At 46.6% G+C, this 21,951-nt stretch overlaps 1 protein-coding gene across 1 annotated transcript in view; it reads left to right on the top strand.

Annotated features, from left to right (window-relative positions):
- CTBP2 (C-terminal binding protein 2) overlaps nt 1-21,951 on the top strand; it is a 319,033-nt gene that overhangs the window by 118,415 nt on the left and 178,667 nt on the right. The window lies entirely within an intron of this gene.

The raw sequence follows: 21,951 nt of genomic DNA on the forward strand, positions 1-21,951 counted from the left end.
TGCTCGAAGGCAGCTAGGCGCTTTCCCCTGCTCTGCTGCACAGCCTGCCCTGTGATGGGAGGAACAAAACGGGAGAGGGAGAGAGCGATCACCTGAAGGAGCAGAGGTGATTAAAAGTCTAACTCCCTTGTCACACACGGCGATATTGTTAACACATTTCCTCAAAGCCCTTGTGCACTGACTCGACACCGGAAGGCTACTTGCTGGAACTGCAGTGTGCCTCTTGTAACGGAGCCCGTTTGTTAATAGGGAGACCTGTAAGTGTTGGCAGCCTCACTCCATTTTCTAGTGGAGACCTAGCTACATCCCAAAATCCATGCTAGTTCTCCGGCTGGCACCGAACTGGACGAGGAGAGCAATTTTGGAGCTGGTGCAGAGGGAGCGCTCCCAGCCCAGCTCTCGGCACTGGAGTCACTGCGACAGGGCAATGGGAGGAAGCATTTATCCTACCAAATAATTACCTGCGTGTGACAACAGGCTTTGGTCTCCCGAGCTATCAATCTGCAGTCTTTCACCAGCATTAAATTAACTGGGGAGGAATCTGTGAGTGTGTCTGGAGAATATATAGGAAAAGTTCAAAAGTTTAGCATGCTGTCGAGGCTGCATGCTCACTCCACGTAGCAAGCAGAATAACTTCCTTCGAAATGAGACCCTACTGAGCCACCTGGGGCAAATAAAAAAGAAAAGGAAGCAAAATGATGATGCTCTTTCTGAAGCCAACCCTTGGTTTTGGATCCAACTACTTGTACGGGACCGTACAATATAGGTGCTATTGCAGCAGTTGTCCTATTTCTACTTTTTGTCATCAATGTCCAACACACCACGAAGGGCAAATACTTCAGGTCAGTATTTTTAGTAGTTATTAGAGCAGAAAGGAATAAGGGAAGATGAAGAAATTTCAACAGAATCCTTGTTCTCAGTGTGGTGTGTCAGGATAGATTGTTATATTGCCTAAGTATTGATTCTTTTTTTTTTTTTTTTTAATAAAAAATTAAGTCCATTCTTTTATGGGAGATAAAGTAATTGGATTTTTCCAAAGCTTCTGCAGGTTTCTGTGAAAAATCATGTGGAAAATATAATGGACTCTGAATGCTGACCACTGATATACCAGCAACAACTGGAGCCCAATAATCCCACAGTACTTACGCAAAACTCCAGTGGAAATGGATCCTTAAAAGTTAGTCTGGTAAACATAATTTTACATCAACTTCCTTATCTAGAAAAGTATTAGTTTTTAATTAAAGATAATGTGGGTATACAATCTACAAATACAGAAAGTACACATCATTATTTTCTGTAGGTATTCACCAATACTTTGAAAGCTTCATTATACTTTGTCGTGCTACAGATATCCATACTGGACGTCAGAGTACAGTAGTTAGGAATTCACATTAACTGTTTTACAAGTCTAATGATGCCTTGAAGATCCTACAATGTAGACAACTACTTGAAGAAGATACCAAACCCATGCAGGATGAAGAGACTTTGCTGTGGTCAGACAGTGGCTTTGTGGCTGAGCTAGGAATAGATGCAAGGTCCTACTTTCCTACTCCGGACTGCATGTGTACCTACATACGAGGTAGTCCTTTGGGACAGATACCTCTCTTTTGACTTTTTAATTTGTACATTAGCTCTTTCTATGTTTTGGGTCCTGCAACAAGGAAAGAAGCGATTACTCTTAGAGGTGGGCTTTTGCAATAGCAGGAAAAGCCACAGAACTCTCCTTTCACTTTAATGTTGCTCTTGATAAATGTATTCTGATGGACTACTTGGTTTCTCATTCATGCAGATATTTAGTACATTCCTTTAATGGTTGGTGATGCACAAATCGGTTTTAATATCAATAATGAACAATTTGGATGGCATTCAGATTCAAGATCTGCCAAAAAAAATTTGCTACATGTCAGGATTTATTGAGTACAATACAATGAGGTTGCCAAAGAGGCTGGAGTTCCTTCAGCAGAAAAGTAAACAGATGGTCCCAGGAAAGTGAGCACATTCTTAAACACTGAATTGCATTTGGACAGAATGGAGTCACATCTGCCAAAGCTTGCTGGCCAGCAGTATGGCGGAAGGGAGCCATCAGAAACTAATGTGACATTCTTCAAGCTCTTTCACTTAATATTGATATTAGTAACCTAATAAAAATGTTCCAGAATTGCCAGGTGTCCTTTTGGTTGGCCAGTTTAGGGGAAGGAGACATGATTAACAGTTAGTAACTGGATACACATATGCACTGCGGTCTGAAGTGTTCATTACTAAATATATCCTTTTAGGTCATCCATGTCCACCTGGCCTGGAGCTAAAATGGTAGATGCTCCTCATTTCAGATAATCTGTTTCTGATTTCTGCTAGCAGAAGCCAAAAGATAATCTTGCAAAAGTGCATGCTCCTGTGAAAGACTGACTTTGAGAGGAGGCACCAGACCTGGGAGTGCATAGCCCAACTGTTTTGGAGGTCTTCTCAGGCTTAGCACAGTCAGAGGTCCGGGAGCAGGGTTCAGGAGATATAAGGTGTAGGATATGTCAGGAAATACATAGATTGTATGAATGCTAATGTATTTTATGTTTGTGCAGTACTTTGTAAGTGTAAACTGCAGGGTAGGGGAAAAGGCTGACTTGTTCTTCAGCTGCATTTAAACAGCAGAGTGGGAAATGACCCAGGGTAGTACTGTATGTGAGGAAGACGCATCCTCTGCTTCAAGCAAAGTCTTCAGAGATGCATGATGAGGTTCTAGCTCTTGGCCTAGCTTTGCCAAGAGTAAAAATGTCACTAAATCTGCTCCACCTCTCAACTTCCCATCATAATACAGGGATCATAATACTTGCCTCACAGGACTTTTACAGAACTTAATTCATCGATAAATATGAAATGTGAGGTCCTTGTATGGAAGGATCTGTGGGAATGCACTAAATGGGCATCACTGTGAATCACAGGAAGAAATCACATCGCTGATGTGGTGGAAGAGGTGGCCTGGAGAGCAAGGAGCTCTTAACGTTCAAGGTGAGACACCTGACACGTTCAGTGAGTTATACAAACGGTAAAATGTTAGAGAAATGTTAAGGTTGAGACTGGCACCTACGAAAATGTGACTACCCAGACCTGAGTGTCAGCACTCATGGCTAATCAGTGCTCAGATGATGCCAAGAGAAGTGGGAGTTGTGAGCTTCAACTTATCCTTGTTCCTGCACCTTCCCATCAGCAGGTCTGGGTACACCTTCGGGTAAATTAAAACTGATAATGCATGTTTCCTACGTACTGGGAGGAGGGGAGACGGTTGGTGTCTTTGCTAGGTATGAAGTTTTTCCCTGGGCAGAAGTTGCTGTGAATTGTGCCCGTCCCAGAGATCTCTGTGGGATGGATGTTCTGCACACTCTGCCTGTCCTGTTGTTAATGATAGAGTTAATGATGTCTGAGGTAATACACACTTTCACCTTGACTACCATGTACGTGTTACTCCTTGGGACCAAGTGGTTTTTCCGCTGGCGAGGCTCACCACTGCTAGGTCCCTCATCTACCTCTTCATGAGTCTTCCCTGCCTAGAAGAGGTGGATTCATCCTCCCCATCTAACCCACACGAATCTCAGCGTTTCACACCTCAGCCCATGTGAACTTCAAGCCTCACTATAGAGAGGAGCAGCCTGTTTGTGTTACAGGCAAAACCCTTCAAAGTGGAAGCGCTCACAAACTGGGTGCAAGGAGGCCTTTCGTCTTCTGCCTCCAGCCCCTACGGTGACGAATGCAGCATAAACTGACTGAGCAAAACCTCCTGCTGACAAGGGGAGGATGCTCAGTACCTTAGAGTGGCACGCAGCATCTTCCTGTAGCAGTACCAAAGCAACTCCCCTGCCAACGTGAAAAGAATAAAATCTTTCAGTCGATCATCTGTGTGTGTAATGGGGAAATGGGTAAAATTTTCTCGCCTGTGTTTATGCAGGAGTCAGATGATACGATCGTAACGGTCCCTTCTGGCTGCAAAATCTATGAATATCCTTCTGTGCTTACTGGGGTGTTTCATGTACACGTAGTGAGCCTATTTCATCTCTGGTTTAACTCCACTGACATCAGTGAGTTACACCAAGGATAAATTTGGCCTTGTCACTGTGTTTTGTACTGTAATTCAGTTCCTCCTTTGTTTAACACTTTTGGCAGCTTAATATATTATAAGTGCCGCGTACATATAAAATGCATTTCTTTGAGCAAAGAAAAATATGCTAATATGCATATTCCTACTTTGTCTCTTTCTTGTTACCAGTTAATCAATCACACAGAATGTTTGTGACACTTATTAAAGGGAATGAGTAGATAAAAGCACATGACTTTCATTTATAAGACCCTGATAAGTTGGAAATACAAAGGATCTTACCAAAGGGAGTCAGTGTATACTAATGGGTAGAACAAAGAGCCGAGAATGAAAAAGACATTGAATGTGGATCCTGGTTCTATTAACTCCCCTTGTGATCTTGTGTAACTAAGCTATTCCCCACACTTTATACGTGTGACCAGCTCCAATCTGGAGGCCATGCTTCAGTTGAATATCATTAGGCCAATCATTCTTTTAAATAAAATACTTCTGTGCAGTCAGCTTTTAATTGCTATCAGCCAGAAATCCAGATTAAAATCCTGGACCCTGACTTGGGGAAGATTATGTTTTTAGTCTGTGTTCAGATGCAGCTTCAAAAGAAAAGCAAATCCCAAAGCAGTGGATATTACTTATCTTCTTTTTTTTTCCTCTCTTCATTTCCTTGTGTATTCGGATTGAGTGGCAAATGTGCAAATCTTTATTCCACCTGGTTGCATGGTACAAACTGAGCAATCCACTCTTCAGCTGAAAACTCCAAGGCTCCAGATAAATAAACCCCTGGAAATAGCAAGTTGAGGAGCAGAATGGATATTGATCCAACACGCAGTGTTTCTCAGAACACATTACTTTCTTTTTCTGAGGAGAGCGGGTGTTTCCAAGAGCAGGAACACCGCCCCAGCGGCAGGTGCTCCAGCACAGACAATAGCAGCGCAGTGAAGGATGCACTCTGCCTTTGCAAGGCTGGGAGGCAAACTGGCGCTCCAGCCCAGTTGCCATGGGGTTGTCCAGGTGATGGGTATTACAGCACGTCTCAGCACAAGGGACCCCAGGAACCTTCATAGCCTAATTGACGTTTTACGCACACTTCTCCTTACACGTCCCAAGTCCAAATGCCCCCGCCCTGGAGTGGGGAGAGAGGCGGCAGCTCTCCGTGTCTCTAGCAGTATTGTGTGAGTGCAGCAGGCAGATCTTGGCCGTGGGCTTGGCTCTGAGGCATAGTCCCATTCCTGAGGATGAGTAAATTCAGTGCCATGGGACAGCAGTGCTCCTCAGGCAGGCAACGTTGGTCCGGGGGCTGCCCTCGGTGCTGCTCAGAGAGAGGGTCAGGGTCACGGTGTTGAGGAAAATAAATATTTCATGGGCTTCTCCTTGTGTTGCTTTTTCCTGACATTATTTCCTGTAGGCTGCTTTATAGCTTTTCACTAGCTTTTGAAAGGCAAATGTTAAAAATGGCCTCTGAGAAAAGCAGTACTTGCCTCTGCAAGTTAATTTAATGGTTGAGTGTACGAAATGGTGACAAGTGGCAACACGCGCTTAACCATATAGCAACCCCTCCTCGGAAAGCTGGCCCTCTAGTAACTGCGGAGGTTGGGTGCCCTCTCGCTGGGGCGCTCGCCTCCGTCAGGAGCAAGTCTGTGAATATGGCTGGGCGGGTTAACTCTCCGGGGAGTGAATCAACCAGCTGGCCTTGCGCTCCTCGGAGGGACCTCCAGCTTGCAGAGCGATGCCCTCATACGCGTGTCGCTTCTCCCCAGGAAGAGCGTGGAAGAGAGGTACAGCACCCCAGGAGAGGAAAGACTTCTCGGAGGTGTGCAGATGCTAGATATACGGCTGGTTTGGGCACTGCTCAGAAGCAAGGGCTGAGGTCTGCCATTGTCTCACCGGGTGTAAACGTGCAGCCCGATCAGGTCCAGTGCCGGGTCTGGGGAAGGGTGGGAGGAGCCAGTGGACGGAGCGTGGTCAGCCATGAAGGAGAGCTGAGCTCTGGTCCTGGCACTGATGCTGCGCTATTAGCACTGTGCAAGTCATTTTCTCCCTCTCATTTTCCCATCTGCAAAGCTGGGCTGCTGCTGCTACCCTGTTTCATGCTGGTTTTGGACATTTGCAAGTGAACACTGATATTATTGTTATAATTAATGAATCTGTAAATCTACTAATTCAATGGTGTGGCAGCGTAATAGCACACAGTACCTTAAATATGGTTCTTAGGTGGCTGTATGAAGCATATGCTGCTGTTATTTTGACTTTTTTGTATATTTTCTAAATTCCTCCCCTTTGGTGAGAACAATTATGTTATAAAGTTTGGAAACTAAAGAGAAGTGTGCAGTGTAAATGCTCAGGAATGACTAATTTTGAGAGCTTGTTACAACAAAGGAGTTCAAAATGCAGTTAAAGGCCTGACTGTTAATGAATGAAAAAAGTAATTTGGATACTACCGGCAGTGCAGGAGGTACTTTTATTAGGTAAAGCAACGCAAAAGTTTGGCATGGGTTCAGTAATAATAAAAGAGCAACTATAAAGAGTTAATTATCTCTGATCCCTAAAGGAAGTATATCTTTCCTATCATCATTGAGGCCCTTTGTAGTGCAGTGTTGGGAAAAACACAACATTCTGGCTGAAAGCCCAACACCTGGCCTGGGAATCATGTTTTACAGTGGCCAAAGATCATCAGCTTCTACTAGATAGAGTGCTAATAACGTGAAATCGGTGCTGAAGTTACCTCATTAGTAGCACTACAAGTAAACTCCATAGCATTTTTTTACAGGAAAAAAAGAGAAGAGCCTTGGAGTCATGGTGTTTGCCTTGCTTTGATCTTTAAATAAAAGTGTCAGTGTAGTTTCCTACATTAAAAAAAAAAAAATATGGCTGTTGTTGGCCTAACCCTTCCTTGTCAAGTCCCTCTCTCTGCAAAAATGGGAAATAAAACCATACACATTCTGTCATTTGTGTTAAAAGAGAGGAAATTAGGAAGAAAAAAACAACTGTAGGGATATTTGGAAAATGGTCCCTCTTCTGCTATAACTGCAGCTGAATATTTCTGCTTTTTTCTTTTTTCCATAAAACCAGATATTGGTGAACTATTTTGATTCATATGTAGCCTGTTGCAGTGGTGCTGCAAGGGCATCATGACCACACTCCTCGGAAGCCTGGATGATGGCAGCCTTGATGCTTTCTAGGTGACAGGGATTTGAACAGAAAACCTTGTGTGTGCTTATGTGCTTATACGGATGGATAAAGCAAAGGAGTTTTAAGAGAGAAAATCGTACCAAAAAAATAATTCCCCCAACAACTATAGAGCAGGCACACAAATGTATGTGGAATCTGTAACGAGTTTAAGCATTACTAAATATACACATCTATGGACACTTTTTGCATGCTACAACAAGTTGTTACAGGTTGGGGATTGCCCATTTCTCCAGGCCAGCAGAGATGAAGCATCTTGGCTGAGAACAAAAAGAGACACATAAAGAAAAGCTGCAAGGTCCTGTACAAAGAAATAGCCCTTTTTTTTCTCTCTCTTTTTTTTTTTCCTGCTTTCCAGCTGAATAGTCTCATCTTGTTCTTATTACCTGTAGTCTTCTCTTAAACCTCCTCCACAATACGGCACTGCTGTGTGGCCCTGTGAGGGCAGAATAGACAAAGCAGATTTTAGCAAGGCTGATGATCTTAGCAAGGTTCATACATTCCTGGTGGGGAGGGTCGTCACCGCCGAGGAGCGGGGCTGCAGCACTCTCCCTGTGCCCGGTCCTGCCCGAGCGCGGGGACAAGAAGCCACGGCAGCTCCGTGGGGTCCGTCGGCAGAAATGAAGTTCACCATCGCCGCAGCTCCTGGGAGGAACAGGAGAAGGGAGGCCCCCAGCAGCAAATCCAGACTGATGTTTAGGGCTGTTTGGTTCTGAATCAGGACTCAACAGCTTGATGGGTGGAAAATAAAAGCCAAAAAAGCAGGCAGCGTCTTTAAAAGAAAGTGACAAATGTGGAAAACGGTTTCTGTAGTCATTTGCTTTGCTAGAAAATAAATCTTTCTTTAAAAGCAAATGAATAAACTCGGATATTTAAATTGCAAATGCTTTACAAACCTAGAACAAATCCTTCCCAAACCAGTGTGAAATATTTCTGTTTTGTAAGGATTTCACTTCATCTGCCCCTATTCAGAAATTCAGGTAGGAAAGCAAGGCTGCCCTTTATTATGTATGCCAGCCAACGTGTCCCTTCCATCCTTTAATAACTGTGTCACAACACCTTTTTCAGATGCTTGATGGTATAACGCAGAGGTTAATTGGTTATGGAAATGGCTGCTAATGTTAGAAGTATGAGTGTAATTTGTTCCCCCGAGCGGGAAGAAGATGCAGCAGCAGCACGTGAGCTGTTGCAACCCCCCTCAAAGGCCTCTCTCCCTGCTGCCCCCACTGCCATGGCCATGGGATGCTCTCACCGCACACATTGGTGACCTTCCCCTTCACCCTGGGCTCCTCAGCACCGTGTGGGCTGCCACGCCGGGGGGGGGGGAGAGCTCACTGCTGTGCTTCTCAGTACCTTCCAAATCTCCTGAGAGGAGCAAGTGAGCCAGTCTTTACATCAGCCCCCATCCCCAAGGAAATCTGGATGGCTGCATCCCTCCTGTCCAAAGTCTTTCAAACGCCCATGCTCTGGGGATGACGGCACTGCTTGCATTGCATCCGCCATGAACATACATTTAAAATCTGCTCTGGACTGCTTCCAAAGCCAACTTTCCCATGGGAAAAGTCCTCCTAAGGGACAAAAACAGCAGCCAGGTACAAGCTGGGAGAGTTTGGATGCATTTCTACTTGTACTTCCTAAGGACTGTCCTCCCTGTGCTGGTATTTTCAGGTGACCATATGTGTACCAGGCAGGAGCTCCCAGCCTGGCTCTGCAGTGACAGCATGCCCTGTTTTGGTGAGATCTGGTGCTGCTTAAAGCCAGACCTTGGTTTGGCTCGTTGACCCTGGCCCAGAGCCGGGGAGGAAGGGACCCTTGATTCCCCAAAACGGAGGAGGCTTGGTCGCTGGTCCAGGTGGAGCCTCTCCGCCCCCACAGCAGAGGCTCACTGGCCACTGATGGCAAGCGTGGCATGAGAGATGATGCACTGGGCAGCAGAAGGGTTTGGAGGGGCTGCCTGGAGTGGTCTGGCTGCATCCTGGGAGGCACTGTTACCTACACCAGCAAGGTGCTGCTGCCCCCTGGGATTTACTAAGGCTGCTCTTTGAGTTAACGTCATGCTGTAACACCAACTTCTTAGTTAGGGAAGGAGCATACACATTACCAAGTCCCCTATCCTGTATTCACCCATGTGACCTATTAGTGTCCTAAGTGCAGCAAGTACCAATATACTGGCACTGCTGTACTTCATTTCGCAAGTTTCCCTTGCTCAGTAATAAGGGACATTACTTTTTGGCAAAGGGAGAGTTAAAAATCCCCATAGAGATACTTATGTTTATAACATACTCATCAAAAGCTTTTAACCCAGAATAACATTTACACAAAGGCTGCAGAGCTCCATCACACTGCTAATACGAGATTTCCCTAAATGCTTTTCCAGCAGCTCTTCTTGTGGAGGGAGTCCAGAGGGAATAAGTGAGTCGGAGCTGGGCATGCTACCCCTGTGTGTGTCCTTCTCAGTGACACCCTTGCTGGTCCAGCCTTGTCAGATCCACTCACCTGCACACCTCGGTGAGTGGGGAGCCGTGGAGGTCCTGTGCTCCAGCAGCTGGAGAGATGGTCGTGGCTGCAGTGAAGCCGGGATGATTCAAGAGGACAGTGACAGATCAGCTTATTGGGTCTCGCACAACTCGATGAGGAAACAGGGAGGCAGATGCTTGAGACTTCACCGCCAAGACAAAGAGCTTGGGCAAGTGCCACCCTTCCAGGGAGGAAGGACAGGACATGCAGTGCTGAGCTGCATGCGTTTTGCTTTCCTTTACATCTCCACTGGAAAAAAACTGAAGGCTTCTGCCATTTCATTCATCCTTTTCAAAATGAGTGAATAAGGCTCCTCATTCCTCTGGTTTCCTCATTCCCCAGTCAAGTAAATAATGTGCCACTTAAAATGTCTGCAGGTCCCTTCATTGCAATTTATTGCAACAGAAGCGCTGTTAATTTGGCTGCACAGCTTCCAGGTGGGGCTGTGCTGAAGCAGCGTGTGCGCTCGCTGTCCTGCCAAAAGTCCTCACTCCCCAGCTCGGAGGGAAACGAGCTGCCACCCCGAGAGGCACCGCGTCCCTCGGGAGGGGTAGCATCCAGCTGAAAGTCTCAGCTACTCAGGGTGGTTTTTTAATTTCTAACCTTCTGGTGCTCCAGAGTATACTGGACATTAGATTGCAAGGCCGGATCTCTGAATGCAAAATGCAGCGAGTGAGAATCGATGTAGTAAAGCCAACAGAGCCAACAGGATTTACAGTAACCGAGGATCAGGCCCCCAGCGTGTACTCTGTACTGTGGTAAATTCTTACCAGGAGGCACCGGCATATTTAGTCCTGACATCATGGGAACATTACCTACCTGTAGCAGCTTAATTTACACACTCCCCAACACCTTTAAGATGCTTTATAACCTTGAAAATCCCCTGACAACAAATATTCTCCACTAGCATATGCCAGCAAGGAAACGGTGCAGTATAGCCATACCAATTAAGACTGAACATTTCATGCGTCTGTGGTATTTTTTTTATTGAGGTACTGTCTATCTTTTTAACTAGGTTTGTTTTTATTGAAGCAAAAACCTGCCCTTTCAGATGAGCAGGCTAGTCTATCAGAGCTGACATTTAGTGGAAAACAAAGTGTAGGCATGAGAAGGTTACGAGAGCTGGCACATGCTTTTGCCTAGATTAGCCCATAACAGAACTGGACTCATCTAGTTTTACTTTCAGAAAAATCCTTCTGTCAGTAAATTTTGTCTTGCTTGTGAGCCGAGTAGGACGCCAGAGCAGCAACGGTACTCGACAGCTATAGAAAATAATGGTTTGGGATTTATTTTGTCATATTCACTCTAGAATTCATAGAACAGGTTGAGGCTGGCTACAGTTGTAAGCTCAGTGGCTAAATCTATGGTGGTTTTGTGGTTTTGCACCACGGGGGAACATGTCTGGTGTGCAACCTGAGGCAAGGAGGTGAGCAGGGTCCCCTCTCCACTGAGAGCATTGTCCCCAGCATCATCCCTGCCATCCTCCACCCCCATCGCCCCGTGCCCAAGATGCTCCGCTGCCCCTGGCCCAGGGCCGTGTGTTATCTCTGAATAACCTCTGTTCCCAGCAGGATCCAGGCTGCGGGAGCTGAGCACCACCCAGGCCATCCATTAGGCCTGGCAGGATGTGGTGTTGCCGGTTACTGATGACAGCAAATTTGGCCGTGAAACCGTGATCCTCTCCTCGCTGTCTCCATACAGCTGCCGTTGGGACTGGCAGGAACTTTAAGCTTTCTTAACTGTGGGTTTCTAATGGCCTTTTTGGACCATTGTAGGTAAGCAGGTTTTATTATCCATGTCCAAGTAACACTAAATTAATTATGCAACCTAAACTTGTGCAGCAGACAGCCGACTGCAATCATGACTTTCCCTGGCATGTGTTATTTGCATCGTACGGTCAGATATTTGGTCCCCAGCTGTGGGCCAAGGCTCCTTCTGTTCAGCACTGCCCAAAGACAAAAAGACTGTCCCAAACCCGGGCAAGCTGCAACATAGCTTTGTGTGGAGATAAAGCAGGCAGGAGTCAAACGGAATTAACGGCAGGAGCGTGTGTATTGAAACCACAGAGCAAGAGGGCTTTGCACAGTGTGGGGACTGGGGAGGAACTGGAAGAGGAGTGGTGTCTTCCCAGGTATGGGGAGGAAGTTTTTCTGCAAGTGAAGAGCTCACAGTCCCCAGGTGTTGGAGCTATCATCACTAAGCAGCATGGTATTTTTGTGTTTGAAATGGTTTGGAAGTGATCTTCGGCTGACCAGTCCCATGCCAAGCTGCTGCGCTGCTTTTAGCATTCGTGCCTTCCTCTCCGTGAAATGAAAAGGGCCCGAGTGTGGTTTTAGGTTTGCACCAGGAGAACCTGGTCTGCTTAGATAGGGAGCACTGAAACTAATCACATCCACAAAGATCTTCAGGAAAATATTTGCTTCTCTAAAACTTGAAGTCTGAGTGTATTTGGTTTTCATACAATCGTCATTATTTGCTGGTAAATACTAATAGCAGCGATATTTAAGCTACATGTTTGTATGTAAAGCTTTCCCTCTGCCATTCAGTGCCTTTATCTCCCTATTCATAGACCCAAGTCCAAATTCTTTACTCTTAACATCATCATCTGTTGTCATAGAAACTATTGCAATACATAAGTACTCTTAAATGACTGCAACTTCGTTGAATGGCAAGGGATCAAGATGGACTGTGACGGGGGAACACTTTAAGCAGGTATATCTGTTGACAACAATTGGTGGCAAGGAGTATTCACTCTCTCAACAAAGCAGTGCACTCATTTTTATGCTACCAAAATCACAGAACGTTATTTGTTGAACCTTTTATTTTGTGTTTTCTTTTCTACGAGACATATAAACCAGGAGGCTCTTTGTTTTCTTTAAATAAACCCGTGTAGTCCAGTTCTGAACTCATTTCACTGGGGTTTCTTGGTAAAATTTCCTACGGAGTTGGGGTTTACGTTCCTTATTTCTTAACTTCATGTTTGTTTGTACCTTGCTAACAAAGAACGAATACATCTGCTTCTTCCCTGTGGTTGGGAAAACCAGTCCTGAGCTTTGCCTCCTTAGCGTCTTGCGCCGGGCCGGCCGGGCCGGGGGTGCGGGGCGCCCGGCGGAGCCCCCTGCCCATCGCCGCCCGCCTCAGCCGGGCCGGGCAGCGGGGACACGGCGGGAGGCTCCGGGGCCGGGGGCAGCGCTCGCAGGGGCCGGGGGCACGGGCAGCGCCGGCTCCGCCGGGGAAACGGGCTCCGGCCGGTGCCGCTCACAGCCCGGCGGGGCCGGGAGAGAGAACCCGGCCCGGCCCGCGCCTCCCCCCGCCCCGCCCGCCGGCCCGGCCCGGCCCGGCCTCCCCCCCGGGCTCCCCCCGGGCGGGCAGGGGCCGCGCTCCGCTCGGCGCCGCTGCCGCTGCCGCGCCGGCCCCTCCGGGCGGCTCCTCACACTCGGGCCCGGCCCGGCCCGGGCTCCGCTCCCCGCGGCGCCACAGGCCCTGCCGGGAGCCGCTCCGGCGCGGGCTGCCCGCGGGGCACGGCCCCCGCCGGCACCCCCTGCCCCGGGGGGGAGCCGCTCCCCCGCGGGCTCCGTGGGCCGAGGGGCGCCGCCTGCCCGGCCGGGGGCTGCCCTGCCCCGCGGGTGGGGGGAGCCCCCCCGGCCCGGCCCGGCCCGGCCCCGGGTGCCCGCGGCCCCGTCCCTGCCCCGCTCCCGCCCCGCTCCCCACCGCCGGGGTCCCCGGGCGGGTTGTGCCCCCCCGTGAAACGCGCCCCCCGCGGCGCTGCCCCCGCGGCCGCTGGGCTGGGCCGTGGCCAGCGGCGGGCCCGGCTGGGAGCGGCTGCCGGGGCTGCTGGGGCCGGGGGGAAGCGCCCGCAGCCCCCGCGGCCCCGACCGGCACCGCGGCCCCCGTACACATTTATACACCCATAACCTCTTCACGTTGCTGGCGAAAATACATTCACCAGACCCAGTTAGGTTTTAATTATACAGCAACCTGAGCACCTCCGGTAAGCCTGCAGCCCCACACATTTCTCCGAAGCATGGACTGCTGGCGAGAAGCAGAACAGAAGGTCAGTTACAAGTTGCCGGTTTTTCCCCCCCCCGCCCCTTGCTATAGCTGCAAAATGCCAGAAGAGCTTCAATTTGAAGCCTGAAGAAACTGTTATTCCTGCATCATCTCAGTGGAATGCAAAGCTCAGACAGGTCCTTAGGATGTGTAAATGTCACAGAGATTCAGTTCTGCAGAGAAGTCATTGACACTCCAGTGACAGCACAGCAGTATTTTGCTTCTGGTTCAGTACAAATTACAGACAACTTGACATTAGAGACCTTCGAATGCAAAAGCAGTCTGAAATCCTGCATGATCAACTGACTCCCTATTTACAAAACCACAGCTTTCATTTAGACGGCTCTTCAGCGACAAATTGATGGAATGGAAACGGAATGGGGAGAGAAGCCAGGGAAGTTTCTGATTCGTATGGTACCGCTTGCTCTGCTGAAACCTCTGAAGTATGGCTGAGAGTCTCCCTTGCAAGATACTGTGTGCAAATGTTCGAGTTCTCATGTTCAGCCTCAGCTCTCTGAACTCCCCCTGTAAAAAGCACAGAGACCCAACTCGTTTAAATAAGAAAACACCTTACCAGAGCTTCCAGTCCTTGCTCATACTGTTTATTTCAGATAATTGCCTGTGTTCATCTAAGTTGTCTAGTGACTTTGCAATTATGCTCTTGTCTTTCTTTTTACACGTAATAACAGCCCAGTGACCATTCTGTTAACATGGTTGAGTGCAGCTTAATCCTGCATTTTAAAGAAGTCATTTGCTGAAAGTAAGGCAAGAGAGATCACAGCTTGGCTAGGAACTACTGCGGGCCATGGGTCAAAATAATGCTTTGGGCTCTACAGACAAATCAAAGAGCCCAAATGCAGGCGTTGTGTGTATATGGGGCCAAGATACTGGGTGAATGGCAAAAGGACTGGAGCAATGGCTTTAACTGCCTGTGAAGTGAAGATATCATGACATTCACCCAGCTGAATCTCACGGAGATCAAGAGACCGTGCAAGCATCGCTTTGAACAACACAGGAGAAAAAGGGTTAAAGAGAAAAAAAAATTGCCAGAATGAGTAAAGTATGCTCTTGCCCCAAAGACTGGCTCCGTGACTTCAATTCCTACTGGCAAGCAAAGACCAAATAAAAAATGCAGGAAACATTTCCATGGCTACACTGCCCATTTTTTCATTTCTTACAGGTAGGGTGGGATTTTTTAACCTGCTCCCAGCTGTGGCTGTGGGCTGCCTACAAAAGCAGCCATCCCATACCTTCACCAGAATAAAAATGAGCAGTTCCCTGTGAGCCTGGGCTGCATCTGCCAGGGGTGCTGGGGCAGGGGTGGGCCATCAGAAGAATGAACCTCGTGAGCCCCTTCTCTGCCGTTAGAGAGGGCAAAGCTCCTCCTTGGCAGCTCCCTGGTCCTTGGCAGGAAGGCAGGGTTGGCTCACACCTGGGGATGGGAGCACCCGCTGTGATTTCTAACCTTTCGGTCATGGCAGGACTTTTGCATTTCAATTCCTGTGGTAGCAGGACCACCTGACCAGGATCAGAGGAGCAGCAGCCCAAGTGACACCAAACTCCTAAACTAGTGATGCTACTTAGCGAAGAAAAGGCATTGCAACCTGCAGCGCCAGCCTAGCAAAGCTTGGGCCAATCCAAAGACAGGGTTTATATTGCCTAATTAATTCAACTGTCATGAAATTAAACTATCATGTACTTTGATATCTGTCTGTTTTCTCAGGTGCAGTTATATTTGAAGAGACCCCATGCCTGTTTAGCTGTGATCCCTTTTGGAAATAATTGGCGCAGTTTTGATTGATAATGTGTATTCCTTTTTAAAAGAAAACACACTATTTTTCATAATCAGAGGCTGAATGCATAATGAGTGCTCTGGTGCTGCCTTTAGCATCAGGTCTGTCAAACTGCACAGTTATTTCCATATTGATGCAAACTAAGATATTACACTCCCTCATTACATTGACATGGCACATCTTTCAACAGTCAGCTTCCAATCATACGTTCCTTGCAAACAAAATTACCTTCATTTTCTCTTTTGCTACAGAAGGAACTAGCAGTGGAAATGTGCCCTAACAAGCTAATCAACTAATTTTTAGAATATGTTTGAACCATTTAATATTCTAAAAGAAAACAAGAAAAAGTTGCTAATGGGTATGCTGGCATAAACAGAAATAAATAGACAACTGGTTGACTGAACATTAGCATACTTAAGTTTTGTCGAAGTCACAGTGGAATTCATTTTGCAAGTCAAAAAAGCAAGATCTATTTGTATCCATAAGCTGAACAACTTCATTTACTCTGTACATTCTTGAGCAGATAACCTTGGTTATGAAGGTAAAAGAAAAAAAGGAAACTATCCTCTTATGAGCCAAATACTTCAGGCAATAAATGGATTTTAGTGGGACCAGTGCGTAGGGCTACTGATAATAGTTTGTGTGATACTAATGGCCCGGCTGCTAGGAGAGAGGAGTCGCGCCCTGGGTTATGGGCTGCCATTCAGAGGGTTGGCAGGAAGCGAGGGTGTTTCCAAAGCAACATCAAGGGATGGAAAAACGGGAGAGGCAGCTTTGCATCGCTAAATCCGAACTCCTGTCCCAAACAGGCAGCCGTCAGCAGGGAGAAGGGTTTGTGTTTTAAATGACGTGGTTCAGTGCAAAGGGAAGAGTCGCAGTAAACAGGCTGCAAGGGAGCACAGGTAAAGAATGTTGACTAGAGAAAGCATTGCTAAGGTAGCAAACACCATGCAGGGCAGCTAGCAGCAGGCCTGCTGGAGCCGCGAGGCGCCTCAGCAGCCTGTGGCCAGGTCCCCAACCACCCCCTGGGAGTCCCACAGGGACCCTCCGATTCTTTCAGGAAACACATCATTTGTTTTGCTGCAGGAGAATTGCAAACTCTGTGGAAAGGTCATCATGCTGCCTCATGTTGTACGGTTTGTTTGCAAAAAGGAGTTGGGTTTCATTTCCTATTAAGATACAGCTCTGCATTTATTACAGACGTTAATTTGCTTTGGAAAATTCACAGAAAAGCAAATTATTGTGTTGACACGGTGTTTAGGCAAACCTTCGGTGTCTCCTCCGGGTCTGAGTGTGGAACAAGTGACAGTCCTTCCCTGGGCTGGTGTGTGATTGCAAAGCCCTGACCTGATAAGATCCATAGTGGTCACCCAGGCTGGTTGTGCCTGAGGACAGCCCTGGGCAGCACCTTCTCCAGAGGCAACGCGGGAAGCAGCAGAGCCATCCTCACGTGAAGCAGAGACTTGCCTGGTGCAGGTGTGTGTCCTCTGTGTGCAGAAGATCTTCAGACAGAGCACCGATACGTCCACATGACAGCTTGCCTCTTCCGATAACCACACACTGCGCAGGATGTGAAGACGGCAACTTTCAGCCCAGTCTGGACCAGGAATTTGCTTCTGCACCTTCAATTATCCCCAGATTTCATTAAGGTAATGTGGCCGTTAAAGCTTGCGAGTTGATTCTGAATACTTGAATGTCCAAATCATAGTCATTCCATGCACAGGTCATCGTGAGGAGTATATGGGGTGATTTACACATCTGAAACCATTATCTGGTAGCAGAACCCGGTCTTTCCAGCTGTATGTGTAAACTTTAGGCACTGTATTTTGCATTTCTTTTCCTGTAGGACACTTGGGAAGCTGACCCTGAAGGCCATTAGGTGGTTAGAGTTACTGTAAAACCTAGTATTATCAGCTGCATTTCCTTACATATCCAGGGAAAAATACCTTCCAAAGTTGACAGTTGCATGGGAATGCACCAGACTGTTGCCTGATGTGGGATTAAACAACACACTGTGTAGCAAGAGAAACATCTGTTTGTTCTTGAGCTGAGCAGTGACTGTCTCGGATGAGGGTCCGGAAGAGGAGGAGAAGGCTCAAGATGAAAGCCTGCACTTCAGCTGTTGGGGGAAGGAATACATCCACGCTCCTGTAGAATATTTCCGCTCGATTGTAAAAATCAAGGCAGTGGCTATTCCAGCAAATACCCCAGCACCACTGCGGCATGACAGCCAGCAAATGAAACTGGAAACATTTCCATCATAAAATCATATCCTACTAGTCAAAAAGGCAGGCTAGAGAACAGATGTCCCGAGATCCGTGAGTGTATTATACCCATTACGGATGTCTTTCAGTTTAGAAAACAGAAAGAGGTTTCTAATGATGGGAGTGGCTGGTGGAAAAAGGAGGGTGGAAGAAGCTCTCATCCATTGCCGGGACTCTGGCAGCCTGTATCCCACCCAAAGGAGCGTGTGGATGTGGAATGGCATGTAAAATCAGAGGTTGTGGGCAGCCAGCTGAGGGAGGGCACTCGGTGTGTAATGTGGTATCATGGTTTTCAAGCAGTTGGGATGATGTGGGGCACGGAGAGGGAGAGGCAGCTTTCCTCTCGTGTCCTTAAGAGGTTTTGAACATGCTCTTCAGCTTGCAGACTGAGATATAAATTTGTGCAAAGAAGTGTGATAACTCTCCCTGAAACCTGATTTGATTTTCTTCCTGGGATATCTTATCTGGCATAGAGGAGATTTAAGTCATACCAGATTATGAAGTGTAACCCTCTCTACTCAGCCAGAATGTCTCTGGACAGTCAGGCTTCCAGAGCTAAGCTTCAGGTTGCCTCTGACTGCAAGTTTGAATTTGGAAGGTGCTTTTTACCCGATCGCTGACTCAAAAGATGTAAACGCAGAGTCCTATGCCTAGTGATTTCTTTACATAAGTAAAAATTCTGCAAAAGATCCCTTTAATGACATCAATTATATGTAACTAGGTGCACTTTGAAGACCGATTTCTTTTTTTACAGGGTCGTTTTGAAGCATCTTTGAATTTATTAAGAGTAATTTTCTCTTTATCAACTAAAAAGCAATCTTCCTGTAGAAGCTAACGCCCCTGACGGGTACATTGTTCCACCTTCAGGTCTCGTTATTTACTCGCCAAATGCATGAGATACAGAGCCTGAGAACAGCTGCACAGATATAAAAATACGTGACTTCACCTTCCTTTTTTTCCCCAGCTGGTGCTTGTGCATGGGGTGTGCAACCGTGGGGAATGGATGGAAAAGGGGACGTGCCATTGGGGAGTGTTGGGGGCTGGCCTGCTTCCCACAGGGCTCCCCTGGTGCTGCAGGCTGCACCTAGCCCAAGCTGCCTACACAGTGAAAGATAAAGAGTTACAATTACATTATTTAAAGGTTAAATCAAGAAAAGGTGTGAAGGTTAAAGGTCTTGTGCTTTCTGTCCCTAACGAGCCAACCCATCCCTGAACGGGCTCTGATACTAGACCCTTTGTAGGCATCAGTACATCGTTCCACCCAGGTCATGTTCTGAAGAGTATCAAGACCACCTGAAAACACAGCAACTTGGGTTTTAATTCACGACAGTTTTCCACCCGCTGCTTGCAAACCTGCCAGAGCTGTGGCCAGAGCCACAAGACTTCTTCCTTCCTTCCCACTTCTCCTAACATCAACAGGAGGTCCTGTCCAGACAAAGGGCTTTTTTTCCTTGACGAAGCGAAGGAAACCTTTCTCTTCAATTAGGTATGCAAAGCTTCACTCTTGGCCGAAGATCTAAACCTCAACTGTTTGTGCTACATTGTGAGCTGTTGTTTTATATTGTCCCCATTCACAGTCCCTCTGTGCAGGCAATGGGGACAGTCACCCGTGCCAGCTCACACAGACGTTGCAAGAATAACTGCATTAAAGACACGAGGTACTCAGAGCTTATGGACATATGGATATCTGCAGCAGAAAGAGAAGGCCCTGATCATATAATTCCCTCTGCCGTGGGAGCTACTGTTTCTACTTAAAATTTCACTGACAATATAGAAAAATGCCATTCAGGCAAAGCAATATGCCTATGCATATAGTGGATTGCTGGAGAGTATAAAATAACAGCCAGCCAGCCAGCAGCTGATAATCTGCTTGTAAACTCCTGTTTGAAAATAAAGACAATCCCATTTTACAGTAACCAGATGTTTAACAGAATATTAGTATTTACAAGTGCCTTAGGCTATTGTTTTATAAAGGTCTGAAGAGGGCTTACAAAAATGTAAAATCACAAGCAAGTATGCAGTTCAAAGGCCTCTCGAAGCTGTGAAATTTTGTGTAATGTGGGATAGACCGCCTTTTGTTTGTGCCTGGTATGTTGGGTGTGATGGATTGCCGAGTGTTCCTCCGTAACTTACCTAACCAAGTTCCTCTCTGCTCAGATTTTTCCCCATTCTTTATTATCCATAATTGGATAACTTCTCTCCAATTTTCTCCTTGGAACACTGAAGATAAGGTTTCTGTTTAATCATTCCACTTTAAGTACTTGCAATCAGACAGGATATTGCGGCTTTTAAAATAAGACAATGACATTTAATGACTTTCGTTTCTTCCTATACAAAAGATTAATTTATATGCTGGAGTCATCTTTTTCATTGGAAAATTCTCTCTACTCTTTTTGAAATGATTCAACCTGATTAACAACCTAATTCTCCTTTTATATTTCTGATTTTGTGGCTTTCACTGCCAGCATTTGCTTGTCATCTTTTTACCAAGTCTAATTCGGCTTTTGTTTCTGAATTAGTGTGAAGTTAAGAAGCCAGGCAAGTAAGGTGTGTGAGTGCAGAGATGCTGCCGCTGCTGGTGTGCAGTGTTGGGAGGAGGTGGGGGGGATGGCTGTGTGCTGTGCTGATGGAGCCACGGCTAGCATCACCGCACTTGGAGGGGTGGCATCAAAAGCTGTAGGAAAACAGAGGGATGCTCTTCACAGCCCTTAGAGCCTCTAAGAAATTCAGGTGAAGGACTGTGGGGTCCGTGTCTGTTTCTGGGAAAACACAAGGCAGAAGCAGTGCTGGGGACGCAGAAAACACATCGCTGATTTTGTCAGGCAATTGGGAAAAGCCACTGGGGCAGGAGGCTCTGTGGGGCAGGTGGGCCGCTAGGGAAGGGGGAATGAGCCAAAAGCTGCAAGGAATAGAAATTAATGGTCTAGCATACACCTTGCCTGGCTGCTGTAAAATGCAAAAATGCAGATTATTTGACCCGCCAGTTTTAAACTGTCTACCTGTAGTGTTTAATATTCTTCTGGAGTGCTGTTGGAAAGACAAGTTTCGTCAAGATGCTGCCGTGTGAGCACATCATCTGGATGAAATGTCTGTTCAAAGCTTTGTACTTCCTGCATCCTTACTGACGATTCAACGATTAATAACATAAATTGAAATGTAATCTTTACCTTTGAACAGGTGAACATTTGCCTTTAGCAAGGTAAATACAATTGTTTAGGAATTTATTTTGTTTTACTGCTAATATACTTTAAAGGTATCACCATTACTCTGCTGGCCATCATTTTGTTTCTGTGCCTTTTGGCTTTACTTAGCTTCTAACGTTTACTTTGATTTACTTAGCTACTTTCTGATTTATATTTGTTACACTTGACTTTTGTGGTGTATGTATATGTTCTATTGGCTTCAGAAATGCCTTAATTTTGCAGTTGTGGGTTAGGGGTTTTCAGCATATAGGAAAAAGGTACTTGAGCAGTCCCTATTATAAGTTACTTTTTTTCTGACAAAACTGTTATGCCCAACAGATTTAGCCCATAATTGTTTGCTGGGCTGTGAAACCAGTCTTTCTAATGGACCTAATCTACAAATACAACGTTGAAGTGGGTTAGTATAAGCCACTTTGCTGTGTGAGGACTTTTCAAAAGCTCAAATGGCTTTTTCTACACTTCTTTTGTCTTTGTACGAGACAAATGGGTGAGCCCAGATGCTTTTATTTTTCCCAGTAGAGTCTCTACGTGCATGGGTTGCCCTTCCCCTATGTGTACAACAAGTGCAATGAGCTTTGCGTGGAGTTTGAGCTATAACACCGCATTTCTGTACTCGCTTTAGTGCCACACTCAATTTTTCTGTGTAAAGCTATTACTCCCTATCGCTGCCATTGCTACCGAGTGGCACTTCATTTTCAGTTGAGTGGCATCTTAGTTTTTGAAGATGGCACTTTGTTTTCAGTTCACGTGTTATAAATAAAATGTTCAGGGGCCTCCTGATGCGCACGGGCCCAGTGCAGCAGGAATCTCATTGTTGCTGCTGCTGCCCTGCCCCAGACGTGGCCCCGGGTAGTGCT

This window comes from Falco rusticolus, chromosome 9, assembly GCF_015220075.1.
Source record: "Falco rusticolus isolate bFalRus1 chromosome 9, bFalRus1.pri, whole genome shotgun sequence".
Classification (NCBI taxonomy): Eukaryota; Metazoa; Chordata; class Aves; order Falconiformes; family Falconidae; genus Falco; species Falco rusticolus.